The sequence below is a fragment of the Lepisosteus platostomus genome, unplaced genomic scaffold, assembly GCF_059453375.1.
Source record: "Lepisosteus platostomus isolate fLepPlt1 unplaced genomic scaffold, fLepPlt1.hap1 Scaffold_70_H1, whole genome shotgun sequence".
NCBI lineage: Eukaryota > Metazoa > Chordata > Actinopteri > Semionotiformes > Lepisosteidae > Lepisosteus > Lepisosteus platostomus.
In genome coordinates, this window is record NW_028291682.1 from 157,073 (window position 1) to 173,515 (window position 16,443).

Sequence of the window (16,443 nt, forward strand, 5' to 3'; positions counted from 1 at the left end):
ACTCGAGTTACAGGAGATGCACGAATGGCCCTTGACCTACGCTCTTACGAATGCCTTGGAACATTCAAAGAGAACAGCCCTCAAGTCCTGCGGTTTATTATAATGCTGTTGCGTGTCGAGGCAGTATTTGACTCCGTCCTACCGTTGAGACACGGGGCGTACTGTAAATGAACTGCACCTGACAGCTTTAGAAAAACACCTGGGCTCAGTACGGTGCTGAGAGCTCAGCGTTGCTGTTGTTCTAATTAGCACGCACTGCATCGGCTATGACCCGAACTTTTCAATTATTCCGATCAGTAAGTCAACACGTAGTCCACATGAAAGGTAGAAATATTCTCTTGTCTGTCTCTTGTTTTTATAGAACTGAATGTCCCTGACAATGTACTGTTAGTTTTAATTGAAGAACGGCACCTGTGTTCAAATATACCAGACAAGTTTACATAACTGCTCATGCAACACTCAGTTGTAATTAGTCAAGAAATAAAGTCGAACAACAGCTGCGAGCTTGATTCTGAACGTATGAGATTGCAGCGCCTTTTACGTCCATTGACAAATGATAGATATTCGAAGAGAGATCCTTCAGACCAGCAAGCAAACCCACGGCTATTTCGGTTTTCTATCTAGGCAACGTTGGTGTCTGCAATAGCATACATGAAAGCGTGATGCAATTTCTGTGGCTACATTTGTTGCACGTCATGCACAGTAAGAGTGTTTCTAACACCAAATACAAAGTCAACAATTAGCGATCACGCCTTCCCTCAGTTAACCCACTGAAACCCTTGCTGTTAACAGTTCTTTACTGCGTGCTTTACGAGCACCTACATATTGTGTCGGTTCTTTCAGCTTTATTCATTAGGTTTTCAAAGGCATAAGAAGAGCACCAGAGGTGCGAACACAAAGTGTGTGGTTACCTGAAGAATTGATTTCCATGGCAGCGGGGACAAGCGATTTAGCGTTTTTATAGCATGAGGAAAGGAGCAGCGGCACTACGCCTTTTCAGCGCAGGCACAAAGCGATGTGCGGCAAACGCCGTAGTCGGCAGGATTCGAACCTGCGCGGGGAGTCCCCAATGGATTTCGAGTCCATCGCCTTAACCACTCGGCCACGACTACAGCGAGCTCGCCGCTGCCGCATTCCTCCTTTAATCTAACACGGAGTACGAGGTGGCTGCGGAAACGTTTTCAAAGTCGCTCTCCGTTAAAAAAAAAATACCTTTCACAAAATACGTGCCGGCAGACAGACACGCCTCAGAGGGTTTAAGGCTGGCTTCACGTTCAAATGATAAAGTCTCCCCGTCCGGATGTCAAAATGCAACTTTGGCAGACAGAAAAAAACATCAACAAACCAAAAATGTGGACAAGGATTTTACAAGCTGCACCACACTGCACTTTCAAAAGCATTTACATTCGTGTTAGACGCAGGAATTGCCTTTGATTTGCGCGCTTACGAACGCCATGGAAAACGAAACAAAACTAAAGCCCTCAGCTCCTGCACTTGATTATAATGCCGTTACGTGTCGAAGCAGTAATTTACATCATCCCACCACTGCAACACGGGGAATAGAGGGAAATGAGCACAAGGTGAGATATTTTTAATCTGTAAGGCTTCTGTAGTTTCTTTTTGAAATCATTGTTACAACATATTATGTAAAAGCATGTTGAAAAGAATCTACCTGCATTCCAGCGGCCCTGAGCAAGAGGCCGCTGTCCAGGAGGAAGAGATGCCAGAGGCTGCTCTACAAACTGAAACAGAAGTGGATAAGGAAGGGGAAGATGTGAGCTCTGAAGAACTCTATCAGCAGTAAGACTTTTTATTTTTCAGATGTATCTATTTTTTACTAAAATTCTATTTGTCTTATAGGTATAAAATGTTTAAACCGGTGTTTTATATCCTTACAGGCCCTGAGTAGTTAAAAAGTATCAGCAGGCCGGAAGAGAGTGGCCCAAGCTGGACTCTATAGAAAGCACTCCCTGGATGCTCCTCTCCTGATTGGATTCAAACAGTACCTTACCAAGGATCTGGGAGTGGCAAATTATTCTCAGGAGGTATTTATTTTTTAAAGGCATTAAAAATTAAGCAATGGTATCTTCATTGTAAATGTTTTTGTTTCTTAGCTTAAAATTCACCCATGTGAAATGATGTCAGCCATAAACATCATGACTCTATATTTCCTACCTGAATCTATTCTACTTAAATTATTACATTATACACAATTTGAGTTCATTTTAAAAAGTAAAAGGTAATGAAAGGAATGCATTTTTATAAGAAAGATAATACCGATATGCATGCGATAATCTTCCTTATATCATGTAGTGCGTCATTTGGACACTTTGTGGGCTTGAAATACAAAGAAAATCATGTTCTATGGTACAAGATAAATACAAAACTTAAGCTTTTATTTTAATTAGATTTGTTTATAAAGCATAAGCAATCATTTATTACATCGCTTCTTGAATTAAATCTTTTGACAAGAGGTAAGACTTCTATTTTACATTTAAACCCATGTTTAGCTGTGTTTTTTAGATTTAACTGAACCAATTTCTGTGTGTGATAATGTCCTTGAATTCTGACAACATCACACTAAATTACATGATATAAAACAGCTAATGTTTCTAGAGATAAAGTTTCTGGGATGCTTCTAATTACTTTTTATTACCAGGGACAGTTTAATTCACCTTGTACAGTACTGAAAGACCAAGATGCTTTTTTTTAAAGTTATTTAACATTTTATAGAACTTTGTCTACTATGGCAACATGATCAGCTTGGTGAAACTTGGAAAAATACTGCTTGGCCACTTATCTTAATATAAAGATAGGATAAAGGTTTATCTTTTGCACCTACCTGACCCCCAGGGAAGGCCAATGCTTTCTAAGTTGATGGTTCCCTACAGTAGACTGTACCTTATCTTCAAAGGTAATGTATATTGACCCAAATCAGTTTTGGAATCCAATCTACTGACAAGATGGAGCACATCCTTTTTTCAGGATTTTAGCATCATACGTTTAGTATATTTAGTCCCTAATGCTGAAAGAAATGATCATAGAACATGACTTCTAACCTTACCTGCGGTGTTTTTGATCCCTATTGCTCAATGCACAGTGAAAGCATTGCATACATGTGTCTGACAATGAGAAATGGGCCCCTGAGACAGTCATTTGCCTGTTTCACAAATGATCGTATTTTACTAGAGATTCTGTTTGGGATTCAGATGTGCATTCGGACAGCAATCCCTTTCAAGAAATGATACGTTCTGGATGAGGTCAAAGGTGCTGGAACACTGTATTTAGGATGTGTTTGCAGTTATTCTGTGTTTCTAGCTTCAACCCAGTGATATATATATATATGCTCAGTGATTTATTGGTACATGCCCAGGGCAATAATCAGAATGAGGATTTATTTTCAGACGGGCTACAGGTAGTGTTGTGAAATACTTAAACACACTGGATCGCAGATTTAGACCCCCTGCACTCTTACTCCTTAAAAACCAAAGAAATGAAGATATGTAGCAATCACATTGTAACAGGGGTGACAGCGACTTAATGCTTATACTAGTGGACTTCTGGTACAGATGCAGCCATTCAAAGTGCGTGGTACAGACACCGCAGTACAGATACTGCAGGTAAGATGACACGCGATACCGCGGTGCGTGATTGGTTGACCGACAGGGGCACTCGTGGTCCGTTGGTCTGTCGTAGAAAGACTTACTGTAAACGCCTTTACTGTGCCCGTTGTAGATATTGAATTTTACCACTGAAGGGAAATCTTAGTAGCTGAGCATAAAAAGAATAGGAGCATACTGTAACGCGTGTGAAGGCCATAAACGATATTAATTTTGGAACGTAAACATACAGTATATGGCTGGTCTTGGTACTTTAAAGAAAAAAATACACACCAGTATTCCATTTCTCCCTAAACATTGTAAGCTTCGAAGTCTTTAACTAACGTGATACCGGAGTCAACAAGCATACTTTTAGAATTTGATTAAAAGGGAATATAATATGGAATCGCGTATCTAAAGAATTTAATAACGGTATGATTATATCCGTGTACTGCGGCAGGACTGTGTAAGGCTGTTTTGCCTACCTGCTCATGCGAGCTGTCTTGTAGCCTACTGGTCTAGGTGCGTGACTACCAGCTGGCAGGTTGTGTGTTCGAATCCAGCTGGTGTTGGACTTTTCATTTTTATTTTTTTATTTTTTAATCGCGTAACATAAACATATTAGCGTATGCAAACTGTACTGTATACAGTATGTATATGTATATTTGATGTCTTAACTGTGCCCGTTTAATTGAATTAAAAAAAAAAAATTTAACACGAACATTAAGCTGTTTACATCTTCCGCCTGAGAACAGTCACCCGTTGCTACCCAACGCAGAATGGTGATTGGCTGACACTATCTGACACCCCTCTGATTGAAGAAAAAAGACGTGCTGGCGTGCTATACACACTACCAGGAAGAGGATTTCTTTCTATTCAAAACGTGTATTTTAAAAGTTTAAGAAGTAAAAACCTTACAGCGTACACAGATTTCTAAACTGATCAGGATCGTTATCTTTGTCTTATGCATAATAATGTTCACCGCTCTGTCCAGCAAATTAATAATAAACTTTATTTTATATAGCGTTTTAAACGAATAAGTAATTAGATTGCTCATAAACCTAATCACTTGCTTTTTCTTTTTATTTAGGCTCAGATTTCAACTATAGATCGTATTATTAATAACCATAATAACAACCAACCAACAAAAACAACCATATAAACATAATGGTGGTGCTGGACCTTCCAGTTTTATTTATTTATTTTTTAATCGCGTAACATAAACATATTACCGTATGCAAACTGTACTGTATACAATATGTATATGTATATTTAATGTCTTAACTGTGCCCGTTTAAGTATTGAATATTCATATCTAATTTTACCACTGAAGGGAAATCTTAACATAAACATACAGTATATGGCTGGTCTCGGTACTTTAAAGAAAAAAATACACACCAGTATTCCATTTCTCCCTAAACATTGTAAGCTTCGAAGTCTTTAACTAACGTGATACCGGAGTCAACAAGCATACTTTTAGAATTTGATTAAAAGGGAATATAATATGGAATCGCGTATCTAAAGAATTTAATAACGATATAATTATATTCATGTTGCAAAAGAACTGCAACGGACATAAAAACTCCCTTGCATGGTTTCATTACGACCAGAATCGGTCTTGAGATATTTTTAACTTGATTTACAGTATTTGAGAGGTATGTCTTAACACCGATACTACAGTGCTTAAGTACTGCTCACGTATATGTTTCTAGGTTTATATTATGCATTTCATACGGTCAAATTACTTTTGAGCAATAAGAAGCGAGAAACGGTATGCGTTTTACTTTCGTTTTGTGCTGGGACCCGTGGATTGATTAGAGATATCAAGTACATACAAGTCATTTTTTAAATGTTGTAGTTCGTCTTGAAAAAATGTTACGAGTACATCATCTATCAACAATTACACAGGTTCTGTTTCCATATTGCGGATTTTGGTTACGTAATATTATTTTCTAGATTTCACGTTGTGAATATGATGGGATGTCTGATGGGATGTTCCTAAAAATCCATCCTCTGTAAAACGTCTTCTCTAGTTGTGCTGCATATGTATTCGCTAATGAAGCTGTGTGTTCTGAGCCTAGCCAGCTTAGAGGGCTAAAGACAGCTTGTGTTTAAATTGAGTGTAAGGCAATTTATGCTTCTAAAGTCATGGTCAGCATTTATCTTTGTACTGTGTTGTAAACTTGTTCTGTGCCAAGTCACATTATTTTATAGCGTTTTTAAAGCGTTATCAAATACGGTGTTACCGTAGTTTACTGAGTCCCATGTCACATGGTCTGTGATTGAAACCTGTAAAACCGGTTTAATTCGTCACAGCCAGCACTCTTCAGGTGTGAGGGTCTTCTGCTCAGAATGAAACGCTAAAATGTTTGTGTATATTCTAATGGTAGTGGGGGCGGGGTGTGTGGGAACAGGTTTGGTTGAAACATTTTCTCTGAAAGCATTTTCTTCTTGTAACCGATCTTGTTACAGCATGTTACAGTTTACTATTATTAACCATATTAATTTTAAGTGTTAAATGTAAAATCTTGTAAAAATATATTTTCATTGTTCAAATATACATTAAGTCTGACTATCATATAAGTAAAATACAAAACTAAAGAAAAAATAGGGTTAAATATAATTCAAAATATTTTGCTAACAATGTTAACTGTTCATGAATAATAAAATATATTAACTAAGGAGTAGGATGGCACAGTTGTTAGTATGTTTTTTGTTTTGTTTTTTAACCCAATCTCCGGGAAACCATTAGTACGATGGTGAATCGGAGATTCTCAACCCTTGCTGCGTACGACTGGAAAAGAATTCGTGATCGGATCAACGAAATGCTTCGTAGGAGGAGGCGGTCTTTTCCTCTTGTCTAACAGTCTGTCCACAAACAAAACATTCCTGTTAGACAAGAGGAATTGAAAAAAAAACAATGTTGTCAATGAAAACCGGTGTGTGTGTGTCTCCCTGCTGGATGTCCCTCTCACAAACTGCTGAATTAATAAAATAATATTATTGAAAACGAGTTTGTGATTGGCACAGAACAAGTTTACAACACAGTACAAAGATAAATGCTGACCATGACTTTAGAAGCATAAATTGCCTTACACTCAATTTAAACACAAGCTGTCTTTAGCCCTCTAAGCTGGCTAGGCTCAGAACACACAGCTTCATTAGCGAATACATATGCAGGACAACTAGAGAAGACGTTTTACAGAGGATGGATTTTTAGGAACATCCCATCAGACATCCCATCATATTCACAACGTGAAATCTAGAAAATAATATTACGTAACCAAAATCCGCAATATGGAAACAGAACCTGTGTAATTGTTGATAGATGATGTTCTCGTAACATTTTTTCAAGACGAACTACAACATTTAAAAAATGACTTGTATGTACTTGATATCTCTAATCAATCCACGGGTCCCAGCACAAAACGAAAGTAAAACGCATACCGTTTCTCGCTTCTTATTGCTCAAAAGTAATTTGACCGTATGAAATGCATAATATAAACCTAGAAACATATACGTGAGCAGTACTTAAGGACTGTAGTATCGGTGTTAAGACATACCTCTCAAATACTGTAAATCAAGTTAAAAATATCTCAAGACCGATTCTGGTCGTAATGAAACCATGCAAGGGAGTTTTTATGTCCGTTGCAGTTCTTTTGCAACATGAATATAATTATATCGTTATTAAATTCTTTAGATACGCGATTCCATATTATATTCCCTTTTAATCAAATTCTAAAAGTATGCTTGTTGACTCCGGTATCGCGTTAGTTAAAGACTTCGATGCTTAAAATGTTTAGGGAGAAATGGAATACTGGTGTGTATGTTTTCTTTAAAGTACCGAGACCAGCCATATACTGTATGTTTAAGTTCCAAAATTAATATCGTTTATGGGCTTCACACGCGTTGCAGTATGCTCAGGCACTAAGTAAAAGGAGATGCTTCGTATTGCTTGACTAATTTTAAAAACTAAGTTATAAATATAAAAATTGCAGGCGCTGCTCTGGTGCGTCGGCTCCTACACAGTGCCTGTCTGCCATAAGCGTTACAATATACATACAGTACCCAACACTGCTTGTACCCATCTGTCATGCAAATAAAACACCTTGAACTGAATTGAATTGAGGGGAGAAGGGGGGGATACTAAAGCCAATACTGGCTCAATGGGCTTTGACGTGCTAATGCGTTGGTTTAACAGTCCGGGTGTGGCAGGCTTCCAATGTCAACTCGACTCGATTAGAAGACAATGAACGTATTTTAGCCCTAAATGAATTAATAGCAAACATGGTTTACATAAAATACATTTTTCCAAGAAAGTTTATAATAATACGATCTATAGTTGAAATCTGAGCCTACTTTAAAAATAAAGGAAAAGCATTTTCAGAGAGCAATCACGCTGTGTTTATGTAGAAAAAGTGATTAGGTTTATGAGCAATCTAATTACCTATTTGCTTAAAAACGCTATATAAAATAAAGTTTATTTAGAGATGAATGATCAGTGTCGCAGTTTAAATAATGTGAGTCAGGAAACTAACACAGCGCCACCGGATTTAATAACGCAATAAAAACGCTATAAAATAATGTGACACAGTACAGCACAGTACAACAATACTGACCATGACTTTAGAAGCATAAATTACCTTACACTCAATTTAAACACAAGCTGTCTTTCTGTATGAACCTCTAAGCTGGTTCATACAGAAAATGAAGAAATGCATTAGCCTGATCATGATTAAAAAACACATAATTAAACACGCGTTTGCGATTTAAATCAGAACACGATTTAAATCAATATAAATGTTTATATTGTAACGCATACTGTCCAGCCTCCATTTCTCTATAAAAATTTACTGTTGCACACACACACACAATAGAAGCAGGAACCGCTGTCAGAAGGGAAGATATATTCAAAATATCGCAAATATCGATCATGTTGCGATATTTTGAAATATAAAAGTCAATTGATTGTCCATAATATCGCTTACCTATTTTTTCGAAGAAATGTTTGTTAAAATAAAAGTCCAGCACCAGCTGGATTCAAACACACAACCTGCCAGCTGGTAGTCACGCACCTAGACCAGTAGGCTACAAGACAGCTCGCATAATCAGGTAGGCGAAACAGCCTTACACAGTCCTGCCGCAGTACACGGATATAATCATACCGTTATTAAATTCTTTAGATACGCGATTCCATATTATATTCCCTTTTAATCAAATTCTAAAAGTATGCTTGTTGACTCCGGTATCACGTTAGTTAAAGACTTCGAAGCTTACAATGTTTAGGGAGAAATGGAATACCGGTGTGTATTTTTCCTTGTGATATTTTAAGCTCTAGTTGAATGATAGGTGTCGCATTTTAAATCATTTTCGTAGCTAGAAATTATGAAACGCCCTGTTAAAAGCAAGGAAGTTTTTATGCCCCGTTGAAGTAAAACAAAATGCCTGACAAAGTATGGCTTGGACAGATTCCAAGTGCTTGTACAAATGTGCTAAAGAAATTATACTTTGAGTATACAGCTTGTCCAAAGTCATCCATTATCAATACTATTAGTAATATCTTCAGTAAAGGCTTTGATGCATAAATATTTCTGATAAAGGTAGGTTGTGTACTTCTGTCCAACTGAGCAATCTTGCTTTAATAATATATACCAACATTTTAGTGACTGATGATTAACATGCTGTAATACACAGTTCAAAATTAAAGGCTCAAATGCTGTACATGAGAGGTTAAGCTCCCCCTGGCGGTTTTACAAGGCGACGCCGGATAGTTAGTCACGTGACACACGTGATACCGCGTGATACTGCGTGATACTGTGACACGCCCACCGGGGTATGCCGCGAAATACCTCACCCATTTTGAATGGCTGCATCTGTACCTTTAGGGTACAGTGTTCCCTGAAGGGCTCTCAAATCCCGCATTTCAGATGCCTAGCTGTATCGCCGATGTGTTGCACCTCAGAATCACTTTTAAACCTTACCTCTGGTATCTTTAATCCCTACTGCTCAACGCATGGTGAAAGTATTGCATAATTGTGTCTGAAAATGAGCAATGGGCACCTGACAGACTCATTTGCCTGTTTCACAAATGATCATATTTGACTAGAGATTCTGTTTGGGATTCAGTTGTGCATTCTGACAGCAATCCCTTTCAAAAAACGATACATTCTGGATGAGGTCAAAGGTGCAGGAACACTGTTACTTGTTCCTTTATAACCCGGTTATTGATGTCATTAACAACATTAATCCCAAACAGAGCTGTTGGACTCCCTCCTCTGGCCGTTTTCCACCAGTTGAATATTTCATCAACCAATGCACTAATCAAGCTCCCAAGGCACTCTCTATACCCAGCAAACATAGGTCTAACCTCACCCAAGGAGAAAATCAGGCGCTCCTGTCTCTCCGCAACAGGGATGATATCGTCATCAAACCAGCGGACAAAGGAGGTGCTGTTGTGGTGTGGCGTAAGGATCTATATATCTTTGAAGCCTCTAGACAACTAACTGACACTTCTGCCTACCTCCCTCTCCAACAGGACCCTACCACTGACTACCAAAAGGAAGGGGTATCCACCATTTCCCTTCTTATTAGCAGTAACGAGCTCCCCCAGGAGGCGAACCCGCTCATCATGGAACATCCACAGGTATCTCAATTTTACCTCCTCCCCAAAATCCACAAACCGGACACCCCTGGACGCCCCATCGTATCAGCATGTAACTGTCCAACTACTTACATCTCAGCCTTTCTCGACAGCCTCATGAGACCGCTGGTTGAAGATCTTCCCTCATACATCAAAGACACCAACCACGCGCTCCAACTTTTCAATGATTTCCAATTTCAGGGTACCGAATGCCACATTTTTACCATGGACATCACATCTCTGTACACCGTCATTCCCCATAACGACGGCCTTACAGCCCTCAGGCACACGCTGGACAAACGCACAGTGCTTGATCCACCCACCCACACCCTGGTACGCCTTGCAGAATTGGTCCTCACACTGAACGCATTCTCTTTCAATAATCTTTTTTACCAACAGGTCAGTGGAGTTGCCATAGGCACCAGAATGGGACCCAGCTATGCCAACATTTTTGTCGGCTGGGTAGAAGAACGCTTCTTCGCTTCCTACACTGGCTATGTCCCTGACCTCTACAAGTGATATATTGATGACTGCGTCGGTGCCGCCACATGCTCCAGCGATCAGCTTGAGTTCTTCCTGCACCATTTCACCAACTTCCACCCGTCCCTCAAATATACGGTTAACATATCTTCCACCACTCTTCCGTTTCTAGACATCCACTTGTCTATCAACTACCCCCGACTGTCCACTTCAGTTTATTACAAACCCACGGATTCACACAGCTACCTCCTGTACAGCTCATTTCACCCCAACCATACTAAAAACTCTCTTCCTTTTTCACAGTTCCTTAGGTTACGACGACTATGCAGCGATGACATCGACTTTGAGAACCAAGCCCTCGAAATGTACTCATTTTTCATCAACAGAGGATACCCCAGCAGTGTGATTGACAGGGCCCTTGCCCGAGCCAAAAACACCCCCTGGACCATCAACCCGATCAGGAACTCCCGCCGTAACAACCGCATTCCTTTGGTGCTTCCTTACCACCCTAACACACTTCGTATCCCCAGGACCATTAACCACAACTTTTCCATCCTACAGGATGATCCCTCCATTGGGGCCCTCTTTTCTGATTGCCCTATCATCTCATATCGCCGACCACCTAATCTGCTTAACCTCCTTGTTCACAGCTCCCTTGACCGCCCTCAACAACCATCCACACCAGGCACTTTCCCTTGCAACAGAGCTCGTTGTATCACCTGCAAGTACACAGCCACCACCACACTCATTCAAGGCCCCTCAGGATAATTCCGGATCACCCAGACAGCATCTTGTACTTCCAGCAACCTCATTTACTGGATCTCTTGCAGTAAATGTCCAGCCATCTACATTGGAGAAACAGGAAGGAGACTCGGAGACCACTTCAGAGAACACGTCAGGGCTGTGAAGATTAAAGATCTCTCCAAGCCCATTGTTTCTCATTTCACCTCTGACGGCCACGACCACTCTAATCTCTCCGTCTGTGTTCTCAAAAATGGTTTTCCGAACTCATACATCAGAAAGACCACCGAAACTAAAATTATTCTGCAGCTAGGATCACACATTCTCCCTTCCCTTAATGACAGACTACTGTTCTTTTAAATTTTCTCCATTCATTGGAAGTTTCATTTCACACCTCTCTGCACCCATTCTGACTTCACACCTCTTGATTGGCCTCTCTTTTGTCCCCTGCTCCCGCCTCTCACTCCTCCTCCCTCCCAACCTTTGTTCTCCCGCTACTTTACCTCTGCCTACTGCCCTGTCTCTCTCACACCTGAAGAAGGCTCCACGGCCGAAACGTTGTGTTCTCTTTCTTCTTTTTTTCAGCATGGAATAAACCTATTACTTGTTCCTTTGCAGCCTACGCATGCTGACGCAGCTACTCACCTGAACTACACTGTATTTAGGATGTGTTTGCAGTTATTCTGTGTCTCTAGCTTCAACACAGTGATATATATATATAGGTGGGTAGCTGCGTCAGCATGCGTAGGCTGCAAAGGAACAAGTAATAGGTTTATTCCATGCTGAAAAATTTTTTTTCAGCATGGAATAAACCTATTACTTGATATATATATATATGCTCACTGATTTTTTGGTACATGCCCAGGGCAATAATCATTATGAGGATTTATTTCCAGATGTGCTAGGGGTAGTGTTGTGAAATACTTCAACACACTGGATCGCAGGTTTAAACCCCCTCCACTCTTACTCCTTAAAAACCAACAAATGCAGATATGTAGCAATCATATTGTAGTAGACACTCATTTGCCTGTTTCACAAATGATCATATTTTACTAGAGATTCTGTTTGGGATACGGATGTGCATTCTGACAGCAATCTCTTTCAAAAAATGATTTTACCTTATCGCGGCTTTGCCCTCTTGCCTCTTTGGATAATATCTCCATCTTGTGGTCGTTGTTGGTAATGTCTAGACACTATCTCCATCTTGTGGTCGTTGTTGGTAATGTCTTCTTATGCCCTTTTTTATTTCAATTCTCTATTAGTTGATTCTAGAATCTCTAGAACAGAGTTGAAAACATCAGTTTTATAGCAGACAATATGACATTATTTATAGTCCAATTAGAAATTTATTACCCTGTTTTTAACATAATAACAAATTAAAACTAAGTTTGAAACACCAGGGAACATAAAAAATGATTTTTAGGAAAACCATGAGGTTCTCTGTGTCCGATGCCTGCAAGGGGAGAAAGCTAGAATCCTTTGATTTTTCAAAATTTGAAAATAAACATCATATAACAACAGCTTTCATTCCTAGGAGTGAAAAATAACCATTTTTGAAGACATATTAGTTTCTAAAACACTACAATAAAGTTATAAACATCTGTTTTATATTACATTATTTTTTGTGAAATTAGTCATTTTTTGCACTAGTTGTAATATAATTTCTAATTAAAAGTGTTTAGAATTAAGTTTGGAACAACAAGGAATACAAAAAAAAAAGATTTTTAGGAAAACCATGAGGTCCTCTGTGCCCGATGCCTGCAAGGGGAGAAAGCTAGAATCCTAAACAGGCTTCTGGAGCTCTGGCCTGGCTAAAGAGGCTGAATTTATCCCCTTCAAAGCTCCATGAAAAATGATCATTTAAAATTTGAAAAAAAAAAACATCATATAACATCATACAGATGCAGCCATTCAAAATGCGCTGTAAAAACCCGCGGTACAGTAACCTACCCACAAGCCACTGCAGGGCACCGGAGGGCACCGCGGTAAGTGATTGGCTGGCCAAAATGACCGACAGGGGCACTCGTGGTGCATTGGTTAGTAGTGAAAAGATTTAATCATTTAATGTCTTTACTGTGCACATTTTAATCCGCTTAGTTTTGAATATTTATATGGATTTTACCACTAAAGGGAAATTTTAGTAGCTGAGCATAAAAAGAAGAGGAGCATAATGCATCTGAAGGTCATAAACGATATTAATTTAGGAACATAAACATTACTGTATGTATATAAACTGTACTGTGTATGGCTGGTCTTGGTAGTTTAAAGAAAAAATACACACCAGTCTTCCATTTCTCCCTAAACATTTTAAGCATGAAAGTTTTATGAAACGGTACCCAAATATGCGATTGCTGTATAGAATGAATTTTAATTTAAAAAAATTATTTAACACGAACATTAAGCTGTTTACATCTTCCGCCTGAGAACAGTCACCCGTTGCTACCCAACGCAGAAACATAGCCACTAACTAGCAAAGAGAGGACATTAGCTAGCCAATATGATAAAGAAATAAATGATTATTTTGTTTATTTCTTTTGCACATTTATTTGAACATTTCCATCAATTGTACAAGCACTTGGAAACTGTCCAATCCCTAGTTCATCTGGCATTTTACCGGTCTGGCGCCGGTCTGTGTCTTCTAAGATATAATGCCAGCGAACTCTTGTTTTTATGTCCACTATAACAGACAATCTCCTTTGCTTTTAACCGAGCATTTAATAATTTCCTAAAATGAAAATGATTTACTTTATTTCCCTCACGGGATCAATAAAAGTATCTATCATCTGTCTAAACTATGGGACAGAATTCTGGGGTCTCCCCATACCAGAGTTAATGGTAGGGTTTCAGAATGGTGATTGGCTGACACCATCTGACACCCCTCTGATTGGAGAAAAAAGACGTGCTGGTTTGCTATACATACTGTACCAGGAAGAGGATTTCTTTCTATTCGAAACGTGTATTTTAAAAGTTTAAGAAGTAAAAACCTTACAGCGTACACAGATTTCTAAACTGATCAGGATCGTTATCTTTGTCTTATGCATAATAAAGTTCACCGCTCTGTCCAGCAAATTAATAATAAACTTTATTTTATATAGCGTTTTAAACGAATAAGTAATTAGATTGCTCATAAACCTAATCATGAACCATGTTGATTTCCATAGGATCCTCGCGGTTGCCTGGCAACTGTCAGCTTTGCGCAGCGGCAGTATCGTAGCCTGTGACGTTTAGCCGAGGCGCGATTATTGCTAGTTGAAAACTTTTCCCAATACCCCGCTTCCGCCGGTTTGCAATACAATCGGCGAAAGCAATTTTTGTCAGTCTCGTCAGGGACTGAGCAAGGTGTTTAAAGACAGATTTTGTCATGGTAACATCATGGTAGAAAGAAACGAGCTTGTTACGTCTCAACAGAAACGCTCTTTAGCTCTTTCAGCGTTATGCAGAGAACAGCGTCTGTCGAGATCACTTTCAAAAGGCTTCACTTTCCTAGTCACATTCCAAGGCTCATCGAACCCGGGCTGTTTCCTCCAGCGGTATATTATTGCAGTGAGACAGCACAATGCCTGCAAGACTATGTCACGCTAAACGCTACAGATTGTGTTTGTCCGTTCGTGTCAGTCGTCCTGCAGCCACGGGAAGTGGGACACAAACATGCTGCAATGCTTTCAGGACGTTAGGATTTGTTTGTGCAACATCCGAGAAGAGTACTTGTGGCTTGAATGTGAACTGTACGTGCCCGCCCCCTTTCCTCTGTAGTGCATGAGTTCCTCCCGGCATGCCCTTCGTCATTGTTCTGTCATCTTGGATTTAAAGGGTTGTATTTCTGCTGCTGAAAATAAGCAACGGTTTTCTCACAACGCCCTTTGTTCCCAACGGAGCCCTTGTCTGTCATGAAATTCTTCAAAACCTCAAGGTAGAAGAAGAAGAAGACGACAAATATGAAGCGTTACCGCAACGACATGCCATGAGACGATCGATAACGATTTCCATAGGATCCCCGCGGTTGCCTGGCAACCGTCAGCTTTGCGCAGTGGCAGTATCGTAGCCTGTGAGGTTTAGCCGAGGCGCGATTATTGCTAGTTGAAAACTTTTCCCAATACCCCGCTTCCGCCGGTTTGCAATACAATCGGCGAAAGCAATTTTTGACAGACTTGTCAGAGACTGAGGAAGGTGTTTAAAGACCTCGAGGAGGAATACAGCTCGGCTAACGGGGGAGGAGCCTTCAATTCAGCCCGGGCACGGGACCTGAAGGAGAGGCTCCGCAGACTGCACACGGAGAAAGCCAAGGCTTTCCTGGTCAAGGCACAAAGGGAGCATTATGAAAATAATGAAACCTGTTCCTCCTATTTCTTCAACCAGGTCCGGGGAGCCCAGAAAAAGAGGGTGATCCACAGCCTGAGACGGGGAGATGGAGAGGAAGTGCTGGACGAGAGCGACAAAGTAGAGGCAAAGTAGAAAAGCAGACGGAGGTGGAGGCAGGCGACGCTTTTCTGGAGGGGCTGACGGCACGAGTACCGGAGGAGGTGAGGGAGGACTTGGAGGGTCCGATCACGGCCGAGGAGCTGAAGGCGGCGCTCTTGTCCATGGAGAATGGCAAGGTGCCGGGGCCGGACGGACTCCCCAAGGAATTCTACACCTGCTTCTGGGACACCCTTGCGGCAGATCTGGTGGAAGTGGCGCAGGAGATCTTCCGCCGGGGGAAACTCGGAGACACCATGAGGGAGGGCGTCATCTCCCTGCTCTTCAAGGGAGTAGATGCCGCCGACCTCAAAAACTGGAGGCCGATCACGATGCTCTGCGTGGACGTAAAGATCCTGTCCAAGCTCCTGACCGGCAGACTGAGAACCGCCCTCCCCCACATCATCCACAGCGACCAGACGTGTGGGGTGGAGGGGCGATCCGTCAGCTGGAACTTCCAGTTGACCAGAGACGCCATCGCCTGGGCCGAGGACCGGAACGTGCCCATGATGGTGGTCAGCCTGGACC

General features: G+C 40.6%; 1 long non-coding RNA gene and 3 other non-coding genes across 4 annotated transcripts; 3 read left to right on the top strand and 1 right to left on the bottom strand.

Annotated features, from left to right (window-relative positions):
• Window positions 1–1,030: 1,030 nt before the first annotated feature.
• On the bottom strand, window positions 1,031–1,112 carry trnas-cga (transfer RNA serine (anticodon CGA)). The gene has a single exon. It is a non-coding gene; the product is annotated as a tRNA-Ser (tRNA).
• A 569-nt stretch (window positions 1,113–1,681) lies between these two features.
• On the top strand, window positions 1,682–15,897 carry LOC148632058 (uncharacterized). Its single transcript, XR_015934484.1, has 3 exons — window positions 1,682–1,800; window positions 1,899–2,045; window positions 15,817–15,897. It is a non-coding gene; the product is annotated as an uncharacterized LOC148632058 (long non-coding RNA).
• Window positions 14,649–14,790, top strand: LOC148632059 (U4 spliceosomal RNA). Its single transcript, XR_015934493.1, has one exon. It is a non-coding gene; the product is annotated as a U4 spliceosomal RNA (small nuclear RNA).
• LOC148632060 (U4 spliceosomal RNA) lies at window positions 15,477–15,618 on the top strand. The gene has a single exon (XR_015934489.1). It is a non-coding gene; the product is annotated as a U4 spliceosomal RNA (small nuclear RNA).
• Window positions 15,898–16,443: the final 546 nt, after the last annotated feature.